The sequence below is a fragment of the Durio zibethinus genome, chromosome 3 (assembly GCF_047325235.1).
Source record: "Durio zibethinus cultivar Kanyao isolate XHJ-2024 chromosome 3, ASM4732523v1, whole genome shotgun sequence".
Classification (NCBI taxonomy): Eukaryota; Viridiplantae; Streptophyta; class Magnoliopsida; order Malvales; family Malvaceae; genus Durio; species Durio zibethinus.
The window spans coordinates 2,974,229-2,998,814 of NC_143164.1; the positions used below are offsets into that span (position 1 = coordinate 2,974,229).

General features: G+C 34.6%; 1 pseudogene across 1 annotated transcript; it reads right to left on the reverse strand.

Annotated features, from left to right (window-relative positions):
• LOC149519520 (protein FREE1-like) lies at window positions 1–22,927 on the reverse strand (annotated as a pseudogene). Its single transcript, XR_016340764.1, has 11 exons — window positions 22,002–22,927; window positions 21,631–21,723; window positions 21,385–21,516; window positions 18,716–18,847; window positions 18,526–18,592; window positions 18,325–18,435; window positions 810–902; window positions 666–692; window positions 559–565; window positions 393–477; window positions 1–315 (listed from the first exon to the last, which is right to left on the reverse strand). The product of XR_016340764.1 is annotated as a protein FREE1-like (transcript).
• Window positions 22,928–24,586: the final 1,659 nt, after the last annotated feature.

The following is a 24,586-nucleotide window of genomic DNA, read 5'->3' on the forward strand; positions in this document are numbered from 1 at the left end:
GACACTCTAATAGCTATATAATATAATAATAATAATCTGTCTAGTTAATACACAGACCAAACTCGAGATTCACAGTAAACTTCATATACACAATAATTTGAAAAGATGACAATGGGTCAACCAGGCTTTAGAACAAAGAATTTATACTACACTAAACTAATCTATATTATCTTGTTAACAATAATGAAAACCTCAACAAGTATAATGAAATCAACAAAGAAAATAATTGAGAAAATTAACAGCCTTAAAACCCAAGATCAATGGGCACTAACAAGGAAAGGATGCTGGCAAACCCCACATTCAAGGAACTTGGACCTGCAATAATAATTCGCAAATTAGCCTACTAACAAGAAGGTTGACAAAATAAGCTTACGATCCAGAAATGATGCTACACATGGATTGACACCTGCAAATGAACGATGCAGGTGGGACAGTCAACTTCCTTCATCCGCCTACCAGATCCATCAGACTTGAAGCCTAACAAAATAAAACCATTTAAGGGTCAAAGTACTTGTACACTTTCCCTATTTACTAAATGTGCCCAAGAACTGATCAAACCATGACTCTTCTTATTTTACTAATATAATAATGTACACACATATGTACATGCAAGGAACTTCCTTCACGGTAATGATACAACATCCAGGTACAAGAAATTACCTGACGATGCTGAGATTTTTTTCCATCTCCTTCTGTCGTAAGTCATCACAATCAGACAATTCATGGAAGTAACTCAGCCATATTCTCATAAATTAATTAAATTAATTTATGATCAACACTAAAATCATTAAGTTTCAAACGAATGATACCTGAAGCTTCCTGGCAAGATCTTCATGACTCTGTAATCCAGCAGGTTTCCTTGCTGCTTCCTTAGCAGTACTCAGCCTCTGAGTCACTTCAGCCTATGATGGAACAATAAGAACAAATGTTAACGGTACTGACCAAGAGCAATAGGAATTTTACATATGACAATTCCTTTCTCAATAAATATAGAAAGAAAGGAAGGGAACTATGAACAATGTAGACACCAATTTTGTCCGGGTCTACTGTTTTATTTTTATAATAATAATAATAATATTTAACAAAACAAACAAAAAACAAAAAAAAACAAAACAAACAAAAAACAAAACGAAAATAAGACAAAAGTCAAGAGGTTGGTACGATGCCGAACTGCTCCGACCAACTCCTTGTCAGCCACCCAACCAACTCCCCGACCAACCCAACCAATCTCCTGACCAGCTCTCTTAGCCTACTTACAGCCTACCTATGGCCACCTAGATTCCCTTAAATAGAAACCCTTTAAAATCCCCAGCCATCTTCCTCGTTGGGGATCGATCAGCTCTCGAAAAAAAAAGAAAAAATCCATTTTCAAACACACAGTTACCCCCCTCAAAATACACGAGCACCATCTAGCCGAAAAAGCAAAAAAAAAAACGCAAAAAAAAAAAAAAACAGAAACACAAAAATAGAAACAAAAACCAAAATGAAATCACAATCCTCCCTGTAGGGAGGAACCTCAGCGCCGAGCCACCTGCACCAACAAAGAAAGGTACCAGTTAGCTTTCGACAAAAAAAAAAAAGTATACCGAAAACTTCAAAACCCGATCTACGCGAATCAAAGGCCGTTTTTGGTGAAAAAGAGACCAGATCTACGCTCAAAAGGTCAAGAAGAGTTTGTGGGAGAATTTTGAGATTTTTCGACCACCGGTGATCGGCGAATGGCGACGGTACCGACGGCCGGTCGGGGTGCAGCTGAAGAAGAAGAAAAAAAAAAGCTATTTTTTTTTTAAAACTGAAAAAAAAATGACGAAAAAAAAATTTTTAACTTTTATATAAACTATCAATAGCCAAAACGACGTCGTTTCAATAAAAACCCAAAACGACGTCGTTTTAACCAAAGAAGGATCCGTGCGTTGACCCGAACCCGACTCAAGATCCCCGCAACCCGACCTGACGACCCGTTCCAGCCATGAACCAGTTCATACGAACCACCAGTGGATCGGACTGAACCGGTCAGATCGCCCGAACCGTCGATCCAACTATTGAACCGATTAAACCGCCCGGACCAGTGTTGACCGGATCGTTGACCGGTCCGGTTCAGGTAAAAAAAAATTTTTTTTTTGAATTTTTGAATTTTTGAATTTTTTATATTATTATTTTTGTTATTTTTTTTATTTATGCATGATAAATTTATTAGAATAAATGTTTAATTGTTTTAATAATAATAAAATTGAAAACAAATAGTAATTAAAATATATTAAAATGCTCAAAAAAATAATTTTTATTATTTTTCCTGCCTAGATGTTGGAGGGAATAAAAATATTTTTTTAAAAGAAATAACTCCGCCTATATGTTGGAGAATTATTATTAATAAATTTTCATAAAAAATAAATATAAAAAATTTTTAAATTAATTTTCAAAAATCACTAAAATCGAACTTGCTTCGAAAATCCGCCTAGATGTTGGAGATTTTTAGAGATGTTCGCATTTTCTTAAAAACGAAACCTTAAACACTAATTCTTAATTTTCAAAAATTATAGGTTTCTAAAACCCATAAAAATCCAAAATCCCTTAAATCCAAACCCCATAAAATTCAAAATCCCTAAAATCCAAAACCCCCAAAAGTCCAAAATTCTCGAAATCCAAAGTCCTAAAAAATCCTAAGGACACGTATGAAAATTCTATTTGAAGCAATTTGTTCCCGAATACCGCCTAGATGATGGGGTGTTTAGAAAATTTTACTTCATGAAGTCTTTTCACACGATTTCTTAAATTGCATTAATGATAAGATCAATAAATAAAAAAGGATAACGGTAAATTGAGATCTTAAATATAAACAGTTGCACCTAAGCTCTGCCTAGATGTTGGAGAGTCGAGGTGATCTTATTATATTTAAGAATCCAACTTTTAAATTGCATCTCATTTTACATGGCATTCATTAGCATGATATACATTAGCATGTTATTATCAGTATTTACTTGTACTATTCTGTTTTTAATTTTTTATTTACTACTTAGTGATAAAATATCTTATAATAAAAAGAATAATACTTTAAAAAAAATTATGATATTACAAAAAAAAAAATAACATTCCAAAAACAAATAATTCTTGGTACTCTGCCCAAATGTTGGAGTCACCAACAATTTTTTATAAAAAGCGTTATTTCATTTTAAGGATTGTTGTGTTAAATCTTAAGCGAAAAGAGTCATTTCAAATTCTGCCTAGATGTTTAAGAATTTCAGGATAATTTTTTAACTTAAAGATTTTCTCAATATTCCTAAATAAAAATTTTAGCAAAAAATATTTTTAAATGAAGGGAATTAATGTTAAATTTCAAATTAAAACCATTTTTATCCAATGTCGAAAATAACGCATAATTAAATGGTATCAATTTACGAGCGTTGTTGGGGTGCTAATCCTTCTCCACGCGTAACCGACTCTCAGACCCAACCTGATTTTTCACAGACCGAAATTTATCTTTTTGATAAGACTTTAAACTCGTTTTTATAGTTTTATTAAAAAGATAAACTTTTGGGTGACCAATCACACCTTAACAAAGATTGATGGTGACTCCCTCTTTTTTTTATTTTTCTCGATTTTAAACTCATTTTTACATCTGACGATCCCAAAACCGTTACGACAGGTTGACGACTCCACTGGGGATTTATTTGAGAGTCAGGCCAAAATTTTAATTATGCGCTATTGACAACGGTTGGATTTAATTGATTTTATTTTATATTTAATTTAATTTCTTTTATTTTATTTTTTTGAAAACAGTCATGTTAATAAATGAAATAAATTATGTGCTAGTTATTACTTCATTTTGATTTTATTTTTGATTTATTCATGTTATTTTGATTAATACATTACCTTGCACACACTTTGCATATTCACTCACATACATGAGCTCTATACCCAGGCTCCATCCTTTTAGGAGGAAGTGAAGTAGCTACGCTCTCGTGAGATGATAACCTCCGCATTTGCTAGCGAAACACTTTCACTCAGATTGAACCCGTTCCGTTAGTAGCCTGTAATGGGTGAGGATCGGAGAGCCTTACTAGTCTATAATGGATGATGATGTGAAGAATAATCTGGGAACCTTTAGACATGTAAATCTTAACACGGCATATAGTGAACCCTAAAGTCCAACTTTAGGATAAAGCCATACTGTCCCTTTTACGAGAAAATTATCTAAATTAGGACACTACATATATTTTGATATGCTTGTTCATTCATTTACTCAGTTTTATTTATTTGTTTTATTTACATTCTTGATTTGTTTTATTGTCTTCAATTTTGTTGCATGCATCATATAGGCACCATATTTTTAGAGGGTATTGTTTTGGACCAATCTTCAACAAAAAAAAAAACTTTCAAAAAAACCTAAAGGATGTCGTCTGTGTGTAAGAGTTACTTAGAGGTCAAGAGCCATTCAGAAGGTACTTAGGGGAAAAAAAGAGATTGCTTAGTAGATGATCATATATCGGTGCTACCACAGTCAATGCATATGGATCTCGATCAGAATAATATATCAAAATTAGAAGCCATTTGGAAACAGTGGAAAACAGAGAAAAAAGAATTTTTTTTCCAAAAAATACGGGGATGTGGCACTGCTTATGTCTGTGAAGGTTGATAAACAGCTAATGAGAGCCACAATACAGTTCTGGGATCCATCTTATCGATGCTTTGTATTCAACCAAGAAGACTTGGCTCCCACGATCGAAGAATATTCTTCTTTACTTCGGATAAAGTCTACCAATCAAGACAAGATTTATTGGAAAGAGCATAAGACCACTGGATATAGAAAAAAATTAGCCAAGATCATGCAAGTGGAGGTTGAAGAGATAGACAAGCACAAGAAAGAAAAAAATGAGGTTGAGACCATTCCATCAGCTTTTTTGCTCGAGTACATAAGAAAGTATATTGATACCGATCAGGGGTTGGATGTGTTTGCTTTGGCCATCTATGGATTGATGATATTTCTTAAGGTTTTAGGACATATAGAAGCATCAGTGGTTGATTTCTTTGAGCAATTAGATAAAGGTATAAACCCTTCACCAACTATTTTGACAGAAACTATTAGATCACTTAATTTTTGTCGAAGAAAGGGTGAAGGACAATTTATGGGGTGTGCTCAGTTACTTTTTGTCTGGCTCAGAAGCCATTTTTGGAGAAAAAAGAAGACATCATTGCGATCATTCTCCGTGCATTTCAGTCTTATTAAGGAGTTTATGACTAAAGAATGGAGAAAAGAGTGGACAAAAAATCAATGGTTGGCATTTTTTTTGAAGCTCACTAACGAAGATGTAACATGAAGGGCCCCATGGATGCTTCCGATGACTATCTTATATAGTTGTGAAAACGAGTCATGGGTACCTCTATTAGGAATATGAGGAGGCAGTGAGTTACGCGCCCCTTATGGTTCAAAGACAATATGATTCACGACAGTTCATCCCTATGACTCATAAGCTCGGTTCACTCGAGTTTGATTATGAAACATCCGATTATGTGAAAAGGGTTCGTGAAATCATCAAAGCATGAAAGCAGGTCAACCGAATGAGCTCAGCTAGATTCGCAGATAATGTTGCTGAAGGTTACCTTGTGTGAAAAATAAAAAAGGTTAACGAAATTAGGCCTCTACCAACTAATGTTTCAGAAAAGTTATCGGCTCTTATTTCAGTACCGGTATTATCGACTTTTGAGATCGCTCAACGAGAGTTTGAGATTGAAAAGAAAAGATTAGAGAAAGAAAAAGTGGCTATGATGGATCAGGTTAACCAACTAAGATATGATTTGATGATGAGAGATAATGCAGTACAAAAGTTGACTAAAGAACGAAAAGTATTGAAAAAGGATCTGTAAAATCTGCATCAAAAAAGTAAGAAATTAAGGTTAAATAGTAAACCTTTGAAGGGATCCAAGAAGGATGTGAAAGAATTACGGGACACGGTGGAATATTAGAAGAGCAGAGCTCGAGAGAACAAAGAAATTATCTACACACTCACCAAAGAGCAACATGAATGGAAAGAAAAACTTTCAGGAGCCTCTGAAAAGGCAACAAGGCACCAAAGAGAAAGTGAAAAGCTAAAAGTTGAGCTAATGAGGGAACAAAGTAAGAACTCCGATTTGCAAAGCAAGAAAAAAGCCTTAGAACATGAATTAATGAGTTTGAAGCTTCAATTGACAAGCAATCAAAGGCACATAAACGAGATTTTGACTGAGTGGTAAGATAGAGAAGATTATTGGGCTCACACTTGCAATATGAAGGTAGATGCTCGAGAGATATGGAGAGCGAAAAGTTTAGAGAGGCAGCAATACATGGAACACCTGACTGCTCAAATCTACAAGGCTGTTCGAAAAACAGGCACCATGGTTGAAAAGGCGAAAGCACTGGAACGAGAGATTGTACCAACCCAAGGCCACAGTCAAAGATTATTGCATTTTTTGCATGAAGCTAGGGAGCAATATGCTCAAATCAAATGTTTTTATGACTTTAATGCGAGAATGATTGGATGATGTGTAAAGACTCCCATGGTTAATGAAAGTTTCTTTTTGTTTCGATCGATCCAAGACAATACCGTAATTTGCATTTCATTCATTTCATGCATGCATTTTCATACTAACAATAATATCAACGACATTATATCATGCGATCTAATTCATGGTTAATAAACTAAAGTTCAAGGATAGCAAAGCCAAGAAACCACAACCCGTCAATTTCGCATAGATATAATACTCGTTCCTAGACTCGAGCCATGGAAGAAGAGAATACAGCTAGATTTGAAAGGGTCGAAAGGGTGCAGAAAGAGATACAAGAAAGAGTGATGGAAATACAACAAAAAATTGAAGCACAAATGGTTGAATTAAAAAAATTGTTGATTAGATCAATGAAAAAAAAAGGAGTCACCGGTGTATCAAGGACAAGAGATGAGGTAAATGTGAAAGAGCCATTATACCCTCCTGGATTCACTCCACCTCAAGTTTAGGTTCAAGTTCCTCGGGGTATACACATACAACCACCAAGTGCGCAGCCATACCCCTATGTCAATCATTCTGTAAATCAACAGTCGACCCACTTGAATGCCAATTCGGGACCCATCCCAGTCGATCCCATGATGGTACCAAATCTTGACGATCTTGTGGAGCAAGAGAAGTCTCACGAAATGTCAGAACCTGTTATAAATTCAAAAATTCAAGACAAGTATGACCAGCTTGAAGAGAAGCTTAAAGCGGTTGAAGGTAATGACACATATGAGGTTATTGACGCCAACGAGCTCAACCTAGTGCCTGACTTGGTTATCCCACCAAAATTTAAGACCCCAGATTTCGAGAAATACGATGGGACAAAGTGTCCATCTACTCATATCAGCATGTTTTGTAGAAAGATGATAGGTCATACCCATAACGACAAACTATTGATACACTATTTTTAAGATAGTTTGACTGGTTCAACAGCTAAATGGTACGTGTAATTAGATCGAAATAAGATCAGTTCATGGAAAAACTTGACCAAAATTTTTCTTGCTCAGTATAAATACGTCTTGAATACAGCCCCTAATAGACTGTCATTACAAAATATGAAAAAAAAGTCGACGAAAACCTTCAAAGAATACGCATATCGATGAAGAGATACAGCAGCCCAAGTATAACCACCACTGACTGAAAAAAAGATAATCGTGCTATTCGTCAATACACTGAAGGCCCCGTATTATGATAGATTGGTGGAAAATGCCATGAAAAACTTCTCTGACATGATAATTTCAGGGGAAATGATAGAAAACGCTATCAAAAGTGGTAAAATTGAAAGGTCTGAAAAGAAGATAGCTACCTTCAGGAAAAAAGAACAGGAGACACATGTTGTCACTCACACAAATCCCCCACACCATTCTTTTGTTTCATATAACCCATACCTCCATTATTACCCTACCATAAACCAAATCTCTCAACAACCATACCATTATCAGACACCTCAACAACTGCTACCCAGATCAAGTTTTAGCCCTCAACCATCTAATTACACCCCGACACCTCCAGCTCGACCATTTACTCGACCAACCTACCCAAACAGCAATAAAAAAAACCCACAGAATAATAACAATCGAAAAAGATCTCATTTTGACCCAATTCCCATGACATACACAGATTTGTATCCTCGACTTGTTGAGAAACATCTGTTTGCTCCTGTTATTATTGAACCTTTGAAACCTCCATTTCTCAAATGGTATGATCACAATGCACATTGTGATTATCATTATGGGAATCCAGGTCATTCCACTGAGCATTGTACTACTTTGAAGCGTAAAATGTAAGGGTTAATCAATGAAAAAGTATTAAATTTTGATACCAACCAACAAGGGACTCCAAATGTCAATGGGAACCCCTTACAAAACATACCAAACCATCAATAAATGCTTTAATTGATGGGCAAAGAAGCCACGTGAAAGAGAAAATAAATGAAGTTAAGACTCCAATGGCTAAGGTGTTTGAAGTATTGGTCAAAGCTGACATGTTGAAGCCAATAGAACCTCAAAATTCCTCTGAAGTAATTAACTCAACTGAAAGCTGCAATTATCACGGAAGTGTTATGGGACATTCTATCGAGAATTGTTACCAATTTCGTCAGAAGATGCAAAAATTGACGGATGAATGTCGAATGGAGTTTTACCAAGAGAGAGAAGAGTTGGTGAAAGTGTCTACCATTGATTCAAAGAATAAGTTTGGGCGTAGACCAGTAACTATCTATTATGATGAGAAGCCAACATCAAAGCTAGAATAACCCATCTCTCGACTAGTGGTGACAATTAAAGTTTTTGACCCTTTTTCATATCAGAATGATAAAACAGTACCTTGGAAGTACGATTATGATGTCGTAGTCAATCTAAATACTGCCAACATAACGGGTGTAAGAGGCATAACTCGAAGTGACAGGTGCTATACCCCAGAGGCTCTAGAAAAAACTAGAAAAGAGAAAGCTAAGGTAAGAGAAGAAAATGAAAGTCAGAGTGATCTTGATGCAGCACCAGAAAAAAAATGTCAGAAGCCAGTATCTGAAAGTGAAGCAAGTGAATTTTGAAGTTAATAAAACATAATGAGTATAGCGTGGTAGAACAGCTTAACAAGATGCCAGTTAGAATTTCACTATTGTCATTATTGCTCAATTCAGAGTCACACCGTAATGCTTTGCTGAAGGTGCTAAATCAAGCATATGTGTCTCACAATGCTTCTGTTGAATATGTGAAATAGCTTGTTGGCAATCTGACGATTTCAAACTATATCTCTTTCAATGATGAAGAGATTCCTCCTGAGGGTAGAAAAAGTACCAAGGCTCTTCACATTACTGTGAAATGTAAAAGTCATATAATGGCTAAGGTTTTGATTGATAATGGCTCATCCATCAATGTTATGCCTGTGACTACTCTGGCAAAACTCCCTGTTGAAGGATCTTATATGAAACCTAGTCATATTATAGTGAGAGCCTTTGATGGAACCAGAAGAGAAGTGCTAGGAGATATAAAAGTGCCATTGCAGATTGGCCCATGTACTTTCAACGTGAAATTTCAAGTCATGGACATCTCTCCTTCATATAGTTGTTTATTGGGTAGACCATGGATCCATATGACAGGTGCTGTCCCATCCTCATTACATCAGAAAGTCAAATTCATTGTTGAAAAAAAGCTAACATGTGTGGTCGAAGAAGAAGATTTATTGGTATCTCAATCGATAAATACTCCTTATGTGAAATCGATAGATGAAGCTTTAAAATGCTCTTATAGATCCTTCGAGATTGTCAATGCAACGTATATAGCTGGAGGATCTAAATTGTATTCACCACACTTATTTACGACTACTAAAATGGTAGTCAGACAGCTTACTAAGATGGGATGGTGACCTAAAGTCGAACTTGGGAAGAACCTGCAAGGAATTACGAAGCCATCGGCCATATATGAAAAAAGAGACAGGTTTGGCTTAGGATATAAGCCAACAAGAGGGGACAGAGTAAGAATGGTGAATGAGAAAAGAGATAAGAGGATAGCTAATCTTAAGAGATATGAGCTGGAGTCAGAGCCGATAGTCATTCCATACCTCTATAATTCTTTTCACTCGAGAGAATATATTTATCCAGATTTACCGGGAGCCCCAAGTGCAGGATTCGTGAAAAAATTTTCAGAGCTGACCATTCAAATGGTGGATGATGGAGAAAAAAAGAGTCGAAGTGAAGAGCTATCCGTGCACCCTTGTCCTTTAGATTTTAAGTTGGATAATTGAAAAGTTACAAAGCTACCTGTTGTTTTTAAAACTTTGAAAAAGTAATGTGAAACTTTAAATCCCTAATTACTTTCTACGAGTATTAGGAGATCTTTTATGGTGTATTTATGTTTATCATTTTAATAAATGACTTAGAAGATGCATCCACATTTCTTCTATTGTTTTTATCTTCATTTTACCTTTCATTCTTTTCTTTCCTACATTTTCTTGTCATTCCATTTTTGTGTGCCAATATTCTCTTCATCTTACCCTTTGCAGGGTCCTAAATAATGAACACGAAAATAATCATGACAATAATCTCAAATTTAATTTTGAAAACTTAATTCATGTTGATGAACTTGATAATGAGAAAGATTCAGATAACTATACACTGCCTCTTGATTTGTTAAAATTAATAAGACATGAAGATAAGCCAATTGAACCCCACCAAGATATTATTGAATCAGTAAATTTGAGAGATGGTGAGAACAAAAAAAAGGTTAAATTCGGTACATCTTTTTTACCAGCTGAAAGACAAAAGCTAAAAAAACTGCTCCGAGAATATGTAGATGTGTTCGCGTGGACTTATTAGGATATGCCAGGACTCAGCACTGATATTGTAGAGCACAAGTTACCTTTAAAACCAGGATGAAAACCGATGCAACAAAAGCTAAAACGCATGAAACCAGAGATGCTGCTAAAAATTAAAGAGAAAGTGAAGAAACAATTCGATGTTGGATTTTTGGAAGTGACAAAATACCTGAATGGGTAGCCAACATAGTACCAGTTCCTAAGAAGGATGAAAAAATGAAAATGTGTCGATTATCGAGATTTGAATAGAGCAAGCCACAAGGATAACTTTTCTTTACCTCACATCGATACTCTAGTGAATAATACTACTAGGCACTTCACATTTTCCTTTATGGATGATTTCTCAGGCTATAATCAGATCAAGATGACTCGAGATGATATGAAAAAAATTACATTTGTGACCATGTGGGGAACATTCTATTACAAAGTCATGCCTTTTGGGTTGAAAAATGATGGTGCTACTTATCAAAGAGCAATGGTGACTCTTTTTCATGACATGATGCATAAAGAGATAAAAGTGTATGTAGATGATATGATTGTAAAATCTCGTGAATGAGAGGATCATATAGTCAATCTTAAAAAGCTGTTCGACAGGTTGAGAAGATTTCAGTTGAAGTTGAATCCTGCCAAATGTACATTTGGAGCCAAATCTACATTTGGAGCCAAATCAGAAAAATTATTGAGCTTTGTAGTCAGTGAAAAAGGAATTGAAATTGATCCAGATAAGATACAAACCATCCAAAACTTATCTCCTCTTCATACCTCAAAAGAAGTGCGAGGCTTCTTAGAGAGATTAAATTATATTACTCGCTTCATCTCTCAACTCACTTATAAATGTGATCCTATTTTTAAGCTTTTTAAAAAATATGATCATGGAGAATGAAATGACGAATGCCAACAAACTTTTAATAAGATTAAAGAATACTTATCAAATCCACCTGTGTTGGTGCCACCAATGCCAGAAAAACTTTTGATTTTGTACTTGACAGTGCATGAAAATTCAATGGGCTGTGTGTTGGGGCAAAGAGATGAAACTGATAAGAAAGAACGAGCAATTTACAATTTGAGCAAGAAGTTCACTGATTATGAGTCAAAATATTCACCATTAAAGATGTGTTGTGCATTAACCTGGACAACTCGAAGGCTTAGATAATACATGCTTTATCACACTACTTGGCTCATGGCAAAGCTGGATCCTATTAAATATATCTTCGAAAAGCCCTCATTGACAGGAAGAATAGCACGGTGGCAAGTTATACTTTCAGAATATGATATCATTTACGTGACTCAAAAGGCAATTAAGGGGAATGCAATAGCTGAATTCCTTGCTAATCGCGCAGTCGAAGATTATGAGCCAATGAAATTAGATTTTTTTGATGAGGATGTGATGGTCATTGAAGAAAATGAACCTGTTAAAAAATCATGAAGGATGTATTTTGATAGAACTGCTAATGCTTTGGGTCATGATATTGGGGCAATTTTGATATCTCTTGATGGACATTATTACCCCATCACAGCCAGATTAAATTTTAATTACACAAACAATGTGACTGAATATGAGACCTGTGTTATGGGTCTACAAGCAGCAATTGAAAAGAAGATCAAAGTGTTAGATGTGTTTGAAGATTCAGCTCTACTCATCTATCAGTTACGAGGTGAATAGGAGACAAGAGACTCTAAGTTGATTCGGTACCATAAATACATCTCTGAGTTGATTAAGCAATTTAAAGAAGTTCAATTTGAGCATCTACCTAGAGAGAAAAAATAAATTACTGATGCATTAGCTACTCTAGCTGCAATGATCAAAATAGATGCAAATACTGAAATTCAACCCATCAAGCTAGATGTGAAAGATGTACCAGCAAATTGCTCAGGTGTTGAAAAAGAAATTGATGGAAGGCCATGATATCATGATATCATGCAATACATTAAAAGCCAACAATACCCAGAACATGTAATAAAAAATGATAAAAGGACTATCAGAAGATTGGCTATGAGTTTCTTCATTGATGGAGATATCCTTTACAAAAGAGGTCGAGATCAAGTGCTCTTAAGATGTGTAAATGCAGCTGAAGCAAAAAAGATTGTTGAAGAAGTGCATGATAAAATTTGTGGGGCACATACAAATGATCATATGATGGCTAGACAAATTATGAGGGCAAGCTATTACTGTTTGACAATAGAGGGAGACTGTATTGATTATGTTAGAAAATGTCATAAATGTCAGATTTATACTCACAAGATTCATGCTCCGCCATCAACATTACACGTTCTAGCTCCTCCTTGGCCATTCTCTATGTAGGGCATGGATGTCATTGGTCCCATCACTCCAAAAGCTTCGAATGGGCATAGATTCATTTTTGTGATGATTGATTACTTCACCAAATGGGTAGAGGCTGCATCATATGCTAGCGTGACCCGATCTGTGATATGTAAGTTTATAAAAAGAGAGATAATATGCAGATATGAGCTTTCAGAGATAATTATTTCTGATAATGTCAAAAACTTGAATAACAAAGTGATGAATGAAGTATGCACCCAGTTCAAGATTCGCCATCGTAATTCGACACCATATCGTCCGAAAATAAATAGGACAGTGGAGGCTGCGAATAAGAATATCAAAAGAATCCTAGAGAAAATGACTGAAACTTACAAAGATTGACATGAGAAGTTATCTTTTGCCTTGCATGCTTATAGAACATCAGTCAGAACATCTATTGGGCTCACACCGTTCTCTTTGGTATATGGAATGAAAGTTGTGCTACCGATCGAAATGAAAATTCCCTCACTGAGAGTCCTAATGGAGGTAGAGTTAGAGGAAGCAGAATGGGTTCGAAATCGCTACGAGTAGTTAAACCTCATTGAAGATAAAAGACTTCAGCACTTTGTCATGGTCAATTATATCAAAAGAGGATGATGAAAGCACATGACAAGAAAACTCGTCCCCGTTGCTTTAGGGAAAGAGACTTAGTGCTAAAAAGAATCCTTCCAAATCAACATGATAATCGGAAGAAATGGACACCAAATTGGGAAGGCCCGTATATGGTGAAAAAGACCTTTTCTGGTGGGACATTGATTTTGGCAAAAATGGACGAAGGTAATTTACCTACCCCAATAAATTCAGATGTTGTGAAGAAATATTTTACTTAAAAAAAAGTAAAAAAAAAATAATAATAATGATGACTTATCTAAGTTGAAAACCTGAAAAGGCGACTTAGATGTGAATCAAAAGCATCATCAAGAAAAGATCCCACAATGCAGGGACAAGTATAGTTTGACGAACTCTGAATAATCAAAGAAGTCATCTGATCTAGTTTTAGATAAAAAATCTGAGAATATTTTGTTCATGATTATCTTGTGATCATTCTTTTGACACCTTTATTTCAACTCAAACACTTTGACATACACTTGTTGTCAGCCATATGAAATACATTATCTTTCCTTTGAAAATAATGCATATCCTTTCCTTTATCCTTATCTGATATTTTTGTCCATTAGAGAAATGTGATTACATTTTATTTGTCTTGAACTTAAAATGATGAAAAAAAAAATAGATATGAAATATCTCAGCATTACTTTTAAAGTTGACAAAGGCAAATGAAAAAGAATGAGAAAAGCATGACAAGACATTGATGTTGCAGACTTTTGAAAAAAAATTATGGTCAGATGTTGAGAACAGATAGGTCATATAAGAATTCGGATAAAAAAAACCGAAAACGAGAGATTTTGAGAACCTTTTTACTACAATAAATGATTTTGATTGCATTACATGCATTCATGAGAAGTTGTAACAAAGATAGAAAATTTTCATTTCTTAATGAAAAGCAAGATTTTGGTAAAGACGATGATCAAACAAAGAAATTCAAAAGAGAGAAATTTACTTGTTCAAAGATGAGAACTCAAATTTGAAAAAAAATAAAAATTTTTAAAGTTGTGGAGCCTCTGTTGAAAGGAGCTTTTTCAGATGAGATTTTAAAGTTGTGAAGCCTTTGTTGAGAGGAGCTTTTCCAAAATGAGAATTTTAAAGTTGTGAAACCTCTGTTGAGATGAGCTTTTCCAAGATGAAATTTTAAAGTTGTTGAGCCTCTGTTGAGAGGAGCTTTTCCATGATGAGATTTTAAAGTTGTGAAACCTCTGTTGAGAGGAACTTTTTCAGATAAGATTTTAAAGTTGTGAAACCTCTGTTGAGAGGAGCTTTTTCAGATGAAATTTTAAAGTTGTAGAACCTCTGTTGAGAGGAGCTTTTCCAGATAAGATTTTAAAGTTGTTGAACCTCTGTTGAGAGAAGCTTTTCCAAGATGAGAATTTTAAAGTTATGAAACCTCTGTTGAGAGGAGCTTTTTCAGATGAAATTTTAAAGTTGTTGAACTTCTGCTGAGAGGAGCTTTTTCAAGAGAATTTATTTTTAGACAAAATCGTTGTCTTTGTCTTTGCCCTATTCTTGATTCTCAATAATGTACAAAAAAAAAATAACTGTAGACACCGATTTTATCCGAGTCTACTGTTTTATTTTTACAATAATAATAATAATATTTAACAAAACAAACAAAAAACAAAACGAAAATAAGACAGAAGTCAAAGGGTTGGTACGATGCCGAACTGCTCCGACCAACTCCCTGTCAGCCACCCAACCAACTCTCCGACCAACCCAACAAATCCCTGACCAGCTCTCTCAGCCTACTTACAGCCTACCTATAGCCATCTAGATTTCCCTAAATAGAAACCCTTTAAAATCCCCAACCACCTTCCTCATTGGGGATCGATCAGCTCTCAAAAAAAAAAATCCATTTTCAAACACACAGCTACCCCTCCAAAATACACGAGCACCATCTAGCCGAAAAAGAAAAAAAATGCAAAAAAAAAAAAACAGAAACACAAAAACAAAAACAAAAACAAAAACCAAAACGAAATCACAATCCTCCCCGTAGGGAGGAACCTCAGCGCTGAGCCACCTGCACCAACAAAGAAAGGTACCAGTTAGCTTTCGAAAAAAAAAGTATACCGAAAACTTCAAAACCCGATCTACGCGAATCAAGGCCATTTTTGGTTAAAAAGAGGCCAGATCTGCGCTCAGGAGGTCGAGAAGAGTTTGTGAGAGAATTTTGGGATTTTTTGACCACCGGTGACCGACAAACGACGGCGGTACCGACGGCCGACCGACGTGCGACTGAAGAAAAAGAAAAAAAAACTATTTTTTTTTTAATACTGAAAAAAAAAATTAACTTTTATATAAACTGTCAATAGCCAAAACGACGTCGTTTCAATAAATGCCTAAAACGACATTTTAACCAAAAAAAGATCTGCACGTTGACCCGAACCCGACTCGAGATCCGCACAACCCGACCCGACAACTCGTTCCAGCCAGCCTTGAACCGGTTCATACGATTCACCAGTGGATCAGACTGAACCGATCAGATCGTCTGAACCGTCGATCCAACTGTTGAACCGATTAGACCGCCCGGACCAACGTTGATCGGACCATTGACTGGTCCGGTTCAGGTAAAAAAAAATTTTTTTTTTGAATTTTCTATTTTTTTATATTATTATTTTTGTTATTTTTTTATTTATGCATGATAAATTTATTAGAATAAATATTTAATTGTTTTAATAATAATAAAATTGAAAACAAATAATAATTAAAATATATTAAAATGCTCAAAAAAATAATTTTTATTATTTTTTCTGCCTAGATGTTGGAGAGAATAAAAAAAAAATTTTAAAAGAAATAATTCCGCCTAGATGTTGAAGAATTATTATTAATAAATTTTCATAAAAAATAAATATAAAAAAATTTTAAATTAATTTTCAAAAATCACTAAAATCGAACTTGCTTCGAAAATTCGCCTAGATGTTAAAAATTTTTAGAGATATTCGTATTTTCTTAAAAACGAAACTTTAAACACTAATTCTTAATTTTCAAAAAATTATAAGTTTCTAAAACCCCTAAAAATCTAAAATCCCTTAAATCTAAACCCCATAAAATTCAAAATCCCTAAAATCCAAAACCCCCAAAAGTCCAAAATCCTCGAAATCCAAAGTCCTAAAAAATCCTAAAGACACGTATGAAAATTTTATTTGAAGCAATTTGTTTCCGAATACCGCCTAGATGATGAGATATTTAAAAAATTTTACTTCGTGAAGTCTTTTCACACGATTTCTTAAATCGCATTAATGATACGATCAATAAATAAAAAAAGATAACGATAAATTGAGATCTTAAATATAAACAGTCGCACCTAAACTCTACCTAAATGTTGAAGAGTCGAAATGATCTCATTATATTTAAGAATCCAACTCTTAAATTACATCTCATTTTACATGACATTCATTAACATGATATACGTTAACATGTTATTATCAGTATTTACTTGTACTATTCTGTCTTTAATTTTTTGTTTACTACTTAGTGATAAAATATCTTATAATAAAAAGAATAATACTTTAAAAAAATTGTGATATTACAAAAATAAAATAAAAATAACATTCCAAAAACATTAATTCTTGATACTCAACCTAGAGGTTATTGAATCACCAACAATTTTTTATAAAGAGCGTTATTTCATTTTAAAGATTGTTGTGTTAAATCTTAAGCGAAAAAAATCATTTTAAATTCTGCCTAGATGTTGGAAAATTTCAAGATAATTCTTTAACTTAAAGATTTTTTCAATATTCCTAAATAAAAATTTTAACAAAAAATATTTTTAAATGAAGGAAATTAATGTTAAATTTCAAATTGAAACTATTTTTATCCAACGTTGAAAATACCGCAAAATTAAATGGTACCAATTTATAGACGTTGTAGAGGTGCTAATCCTTCCCCACGCGTAATCGACTCCCAGACTCAACCTAATTTTTCGCAGATCGAAATGTATCTTTTTGATAAGACTTTAAACTCGTTTTTATAATTTTATTAAAAAGATAAACTTTTGGTGGCCAATCACACCTTAACAAAGATTGGTGGCGACTCCCTCTTTTTTTTATTTTTCTCGATTTAAACTCATTTTTACGTCTGACGATCCCAAAACCGTTACGACAAACAATATAAACATTCTTTCCTTCATTCAACAAACAACTATGAACAATATGTTCATTCTTTCCTACACTCAACCCTTCTTTAAACTGCCTAATCAAATTCGGTTGCCTCAACCACTTAACAGAGTTCTCTAAACCACTCCACAGAAAAGCTTTAAAGGGGCATCATTAAACCACAGCACAACAGTTACTAGTCATCCATCATGACTTTTCGATAGGTCAGTCACCCAAAGGTAGGGCTTTAAATTAAAGGACATTATAGACATACAGATACTCTACATGTTCAACCAAGTGTGCCTTTGATCTGTTTAATACATCCTTGGCATCTTGGACCATTACCACACCTCAATGCCAAACTGTTGTGCTAAGAAGGCCAGAAAACCATAAACAGGAGAAACCACCACAGAAACTATTTGCTATGAAAAAAGATGATGAGAAATTGATTGATAAGCATACCATGCATCAGCCGCAAACCCTAACTAGTTGAGCATTCTCATCAGCGGTTAGAGCAATTCTACCTTGGGTACACTTATCACAGAAAATATCCCCACAATTCCTGTAGTGGCGCTGAAAAGAAAACGGACAAGGAGCATTAAACTTAAGTGAGAAATAAAAGCAAGCAGGGAACCTTTTTCATAAACAAAAGGAATGACATACCTTGCGCACAAAAGCCCCGAAATCTAGTTCCACATCCAGTGCACTTTGAAACAGCTTCATCAGGGACCTAACCAGAAAATTAAATATATAGATAAGCCCATTATGAACTTTTTAAATATGCTTTTATTTGACCTGCAATTTCAGGTGAAAGAAAAACAAAAAAAAAAATCCTTAGAACTCTAATATTTACCCAGTGTTCTTTCTCCTCAATGCCAGGCTTCGTCAAGTTCATCCAATCAGCAAATCCTCTATTCTTTTCTGCAGGTTGTTCAGTAGTCCTTAGAGATTCAGAAGGCAGACTTCTCCCACCCATCACCTTGATCTGAAATAAAAAGGTGAAAGACTACGGTCATCAAGACACATCCAACTCACACCTGCACAAGCATACTCGTCTAATGTACCAATCAGAGAAAAAGAAATGAAAAAGATTCAAGTCATACATGTTTGAGGATGAGATAAAAGAAAACAACAAAGTCTCAGAAGAAAAAACATTTTGAGCCTTAAAGACATGAAATGCACATATGCCTACAGCCTACAAGCCCCTGATAGAAGCGGCATGACAATCTTCCATATTTTTCACATGACTAAAAAGCTCATTATATTACAAATTTTGAATGCTACAAGTGATCTACAATATCATGCCATTGCAATCTCTTCTGATAGAGACTTAAATAAAATTCCAGATGGCAATTTTAAGAGAAATTAAACAGGGATTCAAATTACGATCGCGGACATGTTTTCGACTGCGTCACGTTTATCACAATTACGTATACAACAAAAATCATTGCGGTCATTGTGGTCACCAAGGTCGTGAATTTTTTTTAATTTTTCACAATTTACTATAAAATGTAGTAATTATAATTATAACAATAAAAATTAATACTTATAATTTTTAAAGTAATTTATGATATTTTAATTTTTATTTATAAATTAAAATAATTTTTTCATGTTTTGTAGTTATAATTCAAAATGAAAATGCATATTATAAATGTTTTTCTTTATTATACGCATGAAGTTCAAAGACATAAATATTATAAATACATATGATGAAAAAAATATCTTATATGAAGTTAATTAAGATTATAATTAATTTAATTAAAAAATTAGTGATGAATATTTTAGATATTTTTATCACATATGTTTATTGGGGGAAAATGATAAAACCAACTTATTCACTATGGATAAATATACTTTACTATTAGATCAAATTTTCAAGTGCAACATTTTAAATAACTAAATTAAACCAAAATAATATAATAGTAGCAAACTAATCTTTATTAACTAATAAAAATATACAATTAACAATAACATTAATAATATTAAAATTATATAAAAAACAACTAATTACTTTAAAATGATGGTAAATAAAAATAAATTCACTAATTAATAGCTCGCATTCTCCTTAAATTTTTATCAAAATCAAAATCAACAAAAAAAATTCTCTAAAATATTCAATTTCTCACCAAATCATTTGCTTTTTTCTTTTCATATTTTCACCTAAATAAGAAAAAGCAAAATACAATGTACTTTTAAATATCACATGTACCTAAATTTTAAGTTAAAAAAAATAAAAATACTATAATTGATTGATTTGGCTCAACTGAATCCAAACCCACCAAACTTTTCTTATATCCATACATTCTTCAAATTTCACCATTAAATCTCTAAAAGGAAAAGACATGAAGCAAAAAAGTATAAGCTGGATCCAGTAATAGTATCCGAGGACTTAGTAAGAAAGCAAGTGAAATAGCTAGGTCATTCAAAGGAACAGCTAAAAAAGCCCTTTATAGGGTAGGGTAGGAAAACCAGAATAAAGAGAGAACCTTTCAATAGACTCCGAAAGAAAGAGATCGGCTTGGTGGGCTCAAAAAGAAATGGTCGATGAATGCAAACGGGAGCACCAATTGCTAGAGCACAATCAATACCAGTACGAGTGGGAGTTGTATCACGCTCCATCGCTCACTCTCTCTAAAAATCGACGGGCATATCCCTTGCTTCCTCTATCTTCTAACCTCTTCCAAGTTCCATCCACGCCAACTTTGTCTTTTTCCCCAACCCAAGCCACTAGCGACGCTACTATTGAACCCAAACCTCTCATCTTGGCAGTTAAAAAATGTTTTACTTTTTCTCAACTCTCAAGGTCTGAGATAGTTATTGATTGACTTCAACAACATGTTCTTTGATCTTGATTGAGGTTTGTATTTGCTGATTGAGTTGTAAATTTAAAGGTTTTTCTTGTTTAGAATGCGGATTTTTATATGATATTCTTTAACTGCCTTTTGAATTCCATTCACAAGCCAATTTCGGGTATGTAACAGTGGCAGAGGCTACTGAAACCGCGAAATAACGGCTGCAATGCCGCTACACAACCGCTATTTGAAAACCTGAAATTAAGTTATTCTTGCAGAAAATATTTTTCTTAAGCTACAAGAAACCATGCACAATGGTACTTAATGTTCCTCCTCCTAAATCCTGAACAGAGATGAGTGGATTTTGTACATGAATGTGTGTGTTTGTGACTTTGTGCAAATAAATGAATTAATTACTTAAGTCTGTATTCACTCTTTTAAGTCGGTTTTAGTCCATTTGCAATGATGCCAAATCCATAAAAAGTATGATTCTAGATTCCAAACTAAGTATCATAAAACCAACTACATGATATATACAACTCAAAGAAGCGAACTTTTTTCTAGCAGAAAACTTGAAACATTTTAAGTATGGATTGAGAACATACCAACCAAAACCTCTCCCACCAGTAGCAACATAAAAAAGTAGACAGTATGATAATGATGAAGTCATACAAATTACACGGTTAAATCTCATAAAAAATTAAGAAAATTATAACTTCATGACACCAACCTGTACAGTTGCAGCGGTTACAATATCCAGAAGGGTGTTTGTAATGTAACTATTTGACTGCAACGTGATCTGTCTTGGTCTGATGTCAACAGAGCTCTTGGACCAGAATGAAAAGGTAGACGAGTCCATCACCTACATTAGAAGAAAATATACATTTTGATTACAATGTACATCATTAGAAAGAAAATCAGAACGAAAAAATGAGGAGGGGGGGAAGAAAAGAAAAAGATATATTAGGCAACTCACTTCGCATCTTGTGATGTTCTCAAGAGAATATAATCTCAACGTTCGACTGGTACCAGGGTCAAGCATTCAAATACCATCTAAACCAATCCGACACTAGAAAATTAAGCTATGTCATGAGTTAAAAGTACTGGATGAATAGTTATGGGAACTAGAGAATACAATTATCAACTATTAGTAATATTAAGATAAATCATACAGAACTAAACGACTTGTCAGATTAAAATTTGAAGGACCATTAAAGCATTTTAACCATCCAGTTTAAATTCACACATAATTCAACAATATAATCAACAAAGTTGAACTAGACGCCAGAAACTTCATCTCTCCAACCAATAGTAAATCAATTTCTAAGAATTTTAACTAAAAATTACCTGGCAAAGTACATCCATGGGGGCACGTCCTCCACCTTCAGACAACAACTTAACCGGAAACTTCTGGACCCCACTCTGAACATCTTGCTGGGTCTCTGCCTTTGGCACCGCCCTCATAATCTTACCAGAAGTTGAACCTGATCCACTAGACGAGTCATTCGCAGAAGAGAAACTAATAGACCGCCCATAATCATCGAAGTGAACCCGAGTCGACGATTTTGGAGCTGTGTCAATTGCCCCATAAGGCTCCACCTTTCTTCCTTCATACGCATAAACCCCGTCATCGTATCCACCATCATCACCGTATAGTGAATAGCTATCCGATCGTTTACCATAGTGATCGGGTCGTAAATCGGATCTGCTCCGGTTATAGCCTTCTTCTAATTTATCGTCGAAATAACTTCCACCGCTTTGATCAAACTTAATCGAATTATCATAGTGATTGTCATACGCAGGAGGCACAGAGGATACTGATGATCCTACTTGGCAAAAAGGGCTGAATAGTAAGGCAGATTAGGGTTGGGATTAGGGTTTGGCGGAGGAGCGCCATAACTGGGAGCCGTCTGATGCTGATCAAACAGCTAGTAATAAGGTGGCTGATAGGAAACATGTGAATCATAAGGCAGGAAAGAAGGGGCAACGATCGTCGATTGTGGCGCGATGGTTCGTTGATTGAAAGACGATTGTGAAGTTAGTGTCGGTGCCGATGGAGTTGTTGCGGCTGACAGTGGAGGAGAGAAAGAGGGAGCGGTGGAAGGGTAATTTGGGGAATAAACGGAGTAATCAGAGGAGGCATAACAGGAGGTGAAAGGCGGTACGGAAGCGTGAGGTGGTTGATGAAATTCCTCAGTGCGTGTTGGATTGGGGTTAGGGTTTAAAAGGTGAGGCTGTTGATAATAGGAGGTGAAATCTCCTTGTTGTATCGCAGATCAACGAAAGTTCTTCTCTGTTCGTTGAGATAGACGGGGAAGACGGGGAAGACGGAAGAGTGGAGTCGACAGACACTTGGAGAGAAACAACTGAGGAAAACTTGTTGTGCAATTCAATGTTTTGAAATTTAGGCATGCATGGACGCGTGGCACTATCTTATCTGCGTGAAGCCCCGTGAAAGTATAAGTAGGTCTGACCAGCCGCTGGATGATAAGATTCGAGTCTGATATGCTCGACGCCGACGTTGTTGGGCCGTTTGGGCTGATGAAGATTCTAAGGCTCAAAAATCAGGTTCAGGATGCTTTAGTATTCTCTACGCAACGATTCCCTCGTAATAAATTTACCTTCACGTCCTTCGTATTCTGACTCAAAAGATGCAAACAGCAGTTTGCATTCTAGTAATTTACATATTTTAATTAGCTTTATGATGGTTTTATCCAAAATCAATGCTTTTCATTATTTTTGTCAGAAAAAAAATCATTTTCTTTTCATGTTATGTGATTGGTTGAAAGCCTAGGCATCTCAAACATGATTCCAAAATAACTTTTTAAGGTATAATTTTAGTATTGAATACCTTGGGTGTATGAATTGGTTTGATACGTCGTAGGTTATTTAAAATCCAAGTTTAGATTAAGCATAATATACGGGCCTTCTACTCAAAAGTGATGAATGCACACATGCTACAAAATAGATTAGATAGGGATTGCATGTTCCAGGATCCAAGGCACTCCTACATGTGTTCGATTGGATGGTTTGAAGGTTTGAACTTGGAGATTGAATTGTGCCTCAATGATCAATGTTAATTTTGATAGAAAATCAATCATGTCAATAATTACGTAATTGATTATTATAGTGCTATACTTTTAATTTTGATAATGAAATTTTATATGTTAACATTTTTATAATTTTAACTTTTTGAGAATGTAGGAGACATTCATGCAAAAATATTTTAATTGACAATAGTATAAATGTCGAATAAACGATTAGTTCTTTAGAGCATAAAATCATGATCTTTCTAATTCTTCCCTAACTAATATCAAAAGCAACAATTATAAATGAAACAAAAGCTCATCAACTCCCTATTGGTTTAAACATATAGTCTAAAAAGTTTTATCATTAATTATTTTTAATTAAGTTTAGTATAATTAATTCATACAAATATATTTTAAAGTAATATTCAATATATTTAAGATTTAAACCTTAATATCTATAATTATTTTTCTTTTTTTGGCAGCGTCTTGTAAAAAATAAATAATTAAATTGTCTTCCCATAACTTTTTTTGCCAGATCTTCCCATAAATCTTTGATTAAATGTATTATTTGAAACTAATTAACTGCTTTATTTGTAAATCCATGTTTCAAAACCGCATTAAGGGGCAATACGCGGCTCTTACCACATGGGATCCAACTTTATCCTGGCCCAATTTTGGATTGAAGCCCACTCTGTTAACCTTGAAAGGGTCCAACGTTAAGTTGGGCTAGTGAGGTAGCGAATTTCCAGCCTAAAAAACCGCTAGCTCACCAAAGTGTTTGTCAACAAACAAACCGCAAGATCTCGTCACACAAGTAATAGGCAAGTTTATCCTAGCCCTACACGTATACCTCCACCAGTACAAAAGCTGGTCTAGTCCTGCATTATTTTATCATTAAAACGG